Source organism: Myotis davidii, unplaced genomic scaffold (genome assembly GCF_000327345.1).
Source record: "Myotis davidii unplaced genomic scaffold, ASM32734v1 scaffold226, whole genome shotgun sequence".
In the NCBI taxonomy this organism is placed as follows: Eukaryota; Metazoa; Chordata; class Mammalia; order Chiroptera; family Vespertilionidae; genus Myotis; species Myotis davidii.
Window position 1 is genome coordinate 1,744,716 of NW_006297224.1, and position 7,618 is coordinate 1,752,333.

General features: G+C 36.1%; 1 protein-coding gene across 1 annotated transcript in view; it reads right to left on the minus strand.

Moving 5' to 3' along the window:
* Window positions 1-7,618, minus strand: part of BANK1 (B-cell scaffold protein with ankyrin repeats 1) — a 281,394-nt gene that overhangs the window by 180,596 nt on the left and 93,180 nt on the right. The window lies entirely within an intron of this gene.

Genomic DNA, 7,618 nt, shown 5'->3' on the forward strand with positions numbered 1-7,618 from the left:
ACATTTCAGAGGCCTGCAGCCACAGGCGTGGAACATTGGTTTCCTCCGTCACTGAGGCAAGCAAGCCTCATGTTAGTTTCAAGCTGCCTGGCTGCCGGCCGCCATCTTGGCTGTCAGTTAATTTGCATATCTCACTGATTAGCCAATGGGAAGGGTAGCGGTCGTACGCCAATTACCATGTTTCTCTTTTATTAGTGTAGATACACTAATATTCTCACTAGCATTAATGTCTAGCTCTTACTTATGGATAAGTTTAATTTGGAAAGGAGGATCAACCTCTCAAATATCTATAATAATAAAAGCATAATATGCCAATTAGACTGGACATCCTCTGGACCACCTTCCAGATAAAGGCACGGTGGCAGGAGCTAAGGCAGCCCCTGCAGCAGCAGCAGCGGGGGCCGAGCCCCTTGCATGAATTTCATGCATCAGGCTTCTAGTAACAAAATAAAACACTAAATTGTAATAACTACTTTTGATTGTAGTTTGGTATTATCAAACACTAAATAACAAAACTAAATAAGTTCATCTATAAAACTTCTGTGTTTTCTACTGCCAGGGTAGTATGCTTCCTTCTGAGGTTGAGATGAACATTAAATTCCTGGAGGGTTAATATATTAGATTTCTAGGAGAAATTGTTTTTCCAAAATGTAACCGCAACAGAAAGTATAGGTAAGCAGTTTTGTAAACATCTCCAGTTTGGAAATTTCCATTAGGATTTTACAGCCTTCATATCAATGTTTTGAAGTTTGAGTTTCATAATTATAATACTTACTAGGTATCAATTAGAAGACATCGTTAATTATGCTTATCTATAAGTGATAAATGTACACTGCTATCCCAATGACAAAACACACACACACACACACACACACACACACACACACACACACACACTGGTGATGATGATTTGTTATTCTACACATCCACATGTAAATGAAAAAAAAAATGTGTTATAGAAATTACACACCAGCTTCCTTTAATAGCTGTGGCATTTCCAGTAGCAAGCAAAGGGAAGACTTACTGCAACAGAAACCAAGGCCTCAAAGCAAAAGTCAATTCTCTTCCAGCAAAATTCTACAGCAATGAAAAAAGCCACCATACAATGTTTTGGAAAACTGAATCTGGCCTCATTTACCTCTTTGCTATTTTGCAGTTGAGAAAAAAAGGAAGAGAAGGAAAATAAACCTTGAATTTTCAATTCACTTGGATGTTTCAGGGCTGAAGAAATGTAGTTTGTCAGCATATGTTTTAACAGAAAACAAAACAAAACCTTTCAGACATGTTAAAAACTCTACTGTAGCCCTAGCTGGTTTGGCTCAGCGGATAGAGCGACGGCTTGTGGACCAGAGGGTGTTGGGTTCGATTCTGGTCAGGGGCACATGCCTTGGTTGCAGGCTCGCAGGAGGCAACCAATAAAAAAAAGAAGAAAAAAAGAAAGAACTCTACTGTAAAAAAATAATGTACCCTTCAAAATATGTTGGGACTAAATGGTTGTAGGTAAATCTATTGTCATATTTCAATAATAAATGCATTGGTCCCTTCTTACATGATGTGCAATGGGTCAAAATTATCAAATATTTTATTAAGATAAGCTTATGAAAGCTAAAACTGTCGAAGGTAGGTACCAATTTTCTTTTATTTATTTATGTATTTGTTTATTTATTTTAAGAATCTGTATGGTGGAAGTATTACCTATGTCCCTTTTTTTCTCCCATTGACCTTATAGACCACCCCTGCCTCCCACCCCAGGCCTTCACCACCCCATTGTCTGTATCCATGGGTTATGCATCTGGTACCAATTTTCAAAATAAAAATAGTGTATTTTCTTAAAAAAATATCTTAAAATATCATTTCCTATTTATTTTCATTGAAAATGCATTATCAAATATAATTGTCTGATGTAATTAAACCAGCCAAAGTTAATAGGGAAAAGTATGTGCAGAAGAATATTAGATTTTTACAAGACCTTGATCATGTCTTTGCCATATCATTCAATATTTTAAAAAATCATTACCCAGCAATCAATGTTTTATGCATTGAACCTAAACATTGCTATTCTGGTGAATTTTTAAATCACACTCAATGCAGCAGAAAATGTTATTTTTATTAAATAAGTGTTTAATCATTATAGGAAAAGTTTCACCTTTTAATCTAATCAACCTCCACTGTCAGTAAATTAATCAACATTGAGGTAATATAATATTAAAAAAACTTTATTAAGAACTCTCTACTTTTGTACAACAAAAACAGTAATAAGGACTGCAATAAGTGGTCACGTTTTTGCAAGAAACATTTCTTAACAGTCTTCATACTCTGAACCCTGTTTTCTGACACACACAAGGAAGTTCTGCTGATTTAAGATTACCCTACTGCTTGCCCTGGCCAGTTTTTCTCAGCGGTTAGAGGGCCAGCCTGTGTACCAAAGAGTGTGGGCTTAATTCCTGGTTAAGGGTATGTACCTCCATTGCAGGTTCGATCCTGGCCTTGGTCTGGGCATGTGTGAGAGGCAGTCAGTCAATGTGTCTCTCTCACATCTATGTCTCTCTCTCTCTCTCTCTGTCTCTCTCTCTGTCTCTCTCTCTCTCTCTCTCTCTCTCTCCCCCTCCCCCCTTATCCCTCCCTTCTCTACAAATCAATGGAAAAAATATCATCAGGTGAGGATAAAAAATATACTTATTATACTGCTGATACTATAGGGGAATCACAAGTTTGAAGGTTACTTTCTTTATCTTTCATTTCTTTATTTTTAGCAGTAGCTTAAAATCCTTTAATCTACTTGCATCCTTTGTGAAGTTATAGACATAAAAGAGGTTTGGAGGACAACTTTCCCATTTCCTACGTAGGAAAAGAATTGGGTTCCTAGATAGTTTTTTAGGTACTGCTCACATGCCTCTAATGACAGTGTGCTTTACTTCCTAAGGCACCTGTTTCTTGGTTATATAATCACTAGAAGCCTGGTGCATGAATTAGTGCACAGGTGGAGCCCCCGTGGCTTGGCTGGCAATTGGAGCTGAATGGGGCCGGCCATGGGAGGTTGACTGTGGGAGCACACTGACCACCAGGGGGCAGCTCTTGTGTTGAGTGTCTGCCCCCTGGTCCTCAGTGCATGTCATAGCCAACCTTAGGCTTTTATATATACTTCTGATGAGGTGAAATGTATTTCTTCTAAATTCCCATTTCTTCATATCCTTTGGGCAACATGGAATGAAGACTACAGCATGGGCTTAGAATCCGCAGGCTCTGCCATTTTTTCTCTATGTGAACTTCAGCAAGCTAGTAGTTATCTGAGCCCAGATAACTCATCCTCCAAATTTGTAAGGCTACTGAGATCATTAAATGACTTAACATATAAAAAGTGCACAGCAAGGTGTTTGAAACATTCAATAAATATTAGTTTTCTTCCATTTCTCTCTCTGCATCAAAGAATCTTTGTCCTAAATTCCTTTGCCCCTACCTTATGATCCCTAATTCTGTTAATTACTTTAAAATACTTACCATCCTAGATTGGCCCATAATAGTTGGACCTTTATAAAATGAACATCTGTTTTAAACTGCCCAAATGATAATCTACACCAACCCTTTACATGGTCTTGAATGGGGTTATTTTGCCTGCTTACTTTCATTAAGTAAGAAATGCTCAGCCTGTTAATGTACATGGCCAATAACTAGAAAATTTCTAACTTAAGGTTTTTTTAAATTAAAATATGACAATTAACCTTTCAAAGAATTTGAAATGATTCATGAGAGCTATGTTAGTTATTTTAATGTTAATCAATTCATGGTCTTTTTTAAAAATACATAATTTATTGATTTTTTTACAGAGAGGAAGGGAGAGGGATAGAGAGTCAGAAACATTGATGAGAGAGAAACATCAATTGGCTGCCTCCTGCTGGAGATGTGCCCGCAACCAAAGTACATGCCCTTGACTGGAATCGAACCTGGGACCCTTCTGTCCGCAGGCTGACATTCTATCCACTGAGCCAAACCAGTCAGGGCCCAATTCATGGTCTTTAGCATTATTTTTGCAGGACATCAAATGAAATAAACTCAGTATATGCATATCATATTATATTAATACTAGTATATGTATGATATTCATATATGTTAAGGTACTCATATCAACAAAGTGTGACTAATACTAAGAACTAGTTTGGGTTTTTATATTATACACTTTATAAAATCATACTTTTTATATTTTCACCTTGATTTGATTATCATGAAAATTTGATATATTGGTGATTTCCTCTGCATTTGAAACAGGTATGTTTGTGAACAGCATAAGGTGAGAAAGTCCTTTAGTTTAAAGAAAAGCTTCCTGTGAGGTAAACCCCTATCTGGCACACTTAGCATCAGAGAGTGAGTGCTGATCAAAAAAGGTGCCTGGGACTCAGGGGAGCATTACATGCTGCCCCTCACTGTTCTTCAGTCGTAATTGAAATCTCCAGCACATGATTGCTAATGCTTTTACTCAGAGATATTTATTGTTTTTATTGAATTTTTAAAAATTAGTTATTGTCTTAAACTCATAGAATTTATTTTATAGTTTATAATCTTAGTATCTGATTAAAATAATAAATTCCTCAATGTTAAAAAAAAACTTTTAAAATATGCTTAACCTGTAGTATACCTCTGCTTCAATTTATGGCAATTTTCATTTAATCAACCAACATTCATTACATCTGTTCTTATTGCCAAAGTATAAATAATGAAGCCATTGTTCACACTAAGGTCTGGCCAATTGCTTTTGACTTTTTTTTATGGACAAAAAACTTAAGTTTTCAGTTGTTTCAGCCAATATCTGTCAAATGGAAATTTAAGGAAAACAGAATATAATGTCTGAGAGATATTTTTCAAGGAAAATCCAATTTTAATAGTTTTTAAAATAAAATAAATAGATGAGTTGGCACATAGTAAAGAAACTGAGTCACACATTTGTTTGTGCTAAACCATTTCTAACAGTTCAAGGTAATCCCTGTAAAAGATGGGCAATGATTCCATTAAAGTAATCACACCAAAGCTTTCAAAAGATTAACCTAGTTCACCAGAATAATAAAATGGGAATATATGCAAGGGTAGAATATCAGCTTTAAAAATTTAAAACTACGATGAGTATGCAAACTGGAAGTACATGACCATGTAATCCATTTGCTCTCATAAATCACTATCTGTAATCACAAATATTTATTCACTCAGAGTAGGATGACCAGGTGGCAACGTTAGGACAAAACAATGAAATACACAACATAGAGTAGATAAAAAGTCAGGAGATAGGCATTCTAATACCAGCTCAGCCACTACATCTGTGGTACTTAAGAAAGTTCCTGCATGTCCCTGGACCATTTATAAAATAGAGGCTGGGTTCAGAATTGTAGGACTTTTGACATCCTCTGAGCTAGAAACCACACCACTAATGGTTTTAAGGTAATTTTCCTTGGATGCTAATTAGATATCAATTAAAGGAGTAAGGACCACAGTATTTGTGAAGGTTGAAGAAAGTAAATGATTTTTATTCTTTTCACCGTATGTTTTGGAGTCTGATGAAATGTTAGTTTTTCTGTGTATCTGTGGGACAGAATATTGTTGAGTTTATGAATCTGATTGCTCTGTGACAGAAGGAGCATGTATGTATGCAACACATGAGTTATCACTCTTCTCATCCTGTAGAAAGGGCAGACAAGTACAGCAATCCTATTTAGAATTCCAAGCAACAAAACATACTGCCAAGGTTACCATGTTTCTAAAACCTTGATAATATAAATTGCATGAAAAGGGAAATAATGGTCCATCAAAGTCCTTTGCTGCAGTTTTGTTATCTCCCATATTATGTAAAATATTAAGAGTGGGAAGCCCGTAGATATACACATTAGTATTAACCTCAATTGTCTATTCACCTTGTTAATTTTTGTACTTGAATTCTTGTTACTGGAACCTTCTTTAAACTTGTATCCATTTTGTAAGTTCCTTGTTAATTTTCTAAAGAAATTTCATACCAGTTATTCTTTTTACAAATGTTTTAAATAGTTAAATTTCCAATCAGGATTGGAAATGAATCCTGATTTCATCTTTAAAAAAGTTAAAAACAATGCCTTTTATTATTTTAAACCCTAAATTGAAAATAATAAATATAAAACTTAATATTATTTCTCTTACAAGAGGCAATATTGTATGGTTAGTGCTTAAATATTAAGGCTTTGGAACAAGATTACATGAATGGAATCCCAACTCCAGCATTTACGAATAGTGTGTTCGGACAAACTACTAGAACTTTCTGTGTCTCAATTTTCTGAACCATGAAATAAGGATAATATCTATTCAATCAGGTATTATGTATTATAGTCAGGTCCAATGTATTTTTTCATACAAATAAGTACAGTTGATCTTCATTATTTGAGGATTCCATATTTGCAAATGTGCCTATTCATAAAAATGTGTTTGTATGCCCAAATCATACTGTGGCATGTCCAGTCATTGGTGGACATTTACAGAGCAGTGAAAAGTGTTAGTTACCTGACTGCCCATTCCCAGTTGAGGTCAGACAATGCTTCCTGTTTTGGACCTCATACTGGAAACAAGTTCCTTTTTGTGGCCTATATAGAGCTACATTTTTCACACCTTTGAGTTTTTGTTGGTGATTTCATTGTTTAAAGTGGCCCCTGATAGAAGTGTGCAGTGCTGTCTAGTGTTACTAAGCACACGAAGACGGTGAAGCACTTTGCAAAGAAAATAAGTGTATTAGATAAGCTTCATTCAGGCATGGATTAAAATGTTATTGGTGGTGAGTTCAATATTCATGAATCAAAAGTATATATTAAATACTGTGCCTTGAAACAGAAACACACACAAAACAAGGTTAGGTATTGATCCGTTGATGAAATTGTGACCAGAGTCTGGCGGGAACCTAGCCCTGTGTTAGTCCTGGGAACAGTGGTTCAGGATGCTCTTGTTCAGGGACTGTAAAGAACATAACTACTATAAATAACAAGAATCAACGGCACTTCCAAGCTATCTCGAGGCTCCTTTTTCCTTTTGGAGAGAGAGTTCAGAATAGGCTTCAATTGCAACACGGCCAGTCATTTCCAAAAGTGCGGTGCCTTCTTTTCTTTCTTCCCCGCAGCCAAGGAGGCTCTGAGTACAATCCTGTGTGACTGAAGGAGGACGCTGCCCCAGTCCAAGCCCATGGCTGCTGAGACATTCTCCCTGGCTGTCTCTGTGTTTGGGGGCTGCCATTTCAAAATGCAAACTGGGCATGGTGAGAGCTCGCATGGGCAACCACCCTGGAGATAGAAAGAAGAGTCCTAGAGCCTTGATTCTGTCATGTTTATTTTCCTTTATCTGGCTTATTGGGCAAAACAATGGGAAAAATATAGAATGAAAGTGAATCTTTATTCTGTTGTTCTTAGGTAATACAAATGTCTTTGAGTGATGTAAATCTTTTTAATTTTAATGAAAATTCTGTATTTATGTGGTAACTGTATGTTTAAGATTTGGGAGTTTGTTTAAACTATAGAAATAGACTCTGGAAGACTGATGTTCTGTATATGCAAATATCTGAATGGTGAACTGCCAAGAAGAATGAGGGGAAAAAATGGAGCATGTAAATTCGAGTCCAGGAATG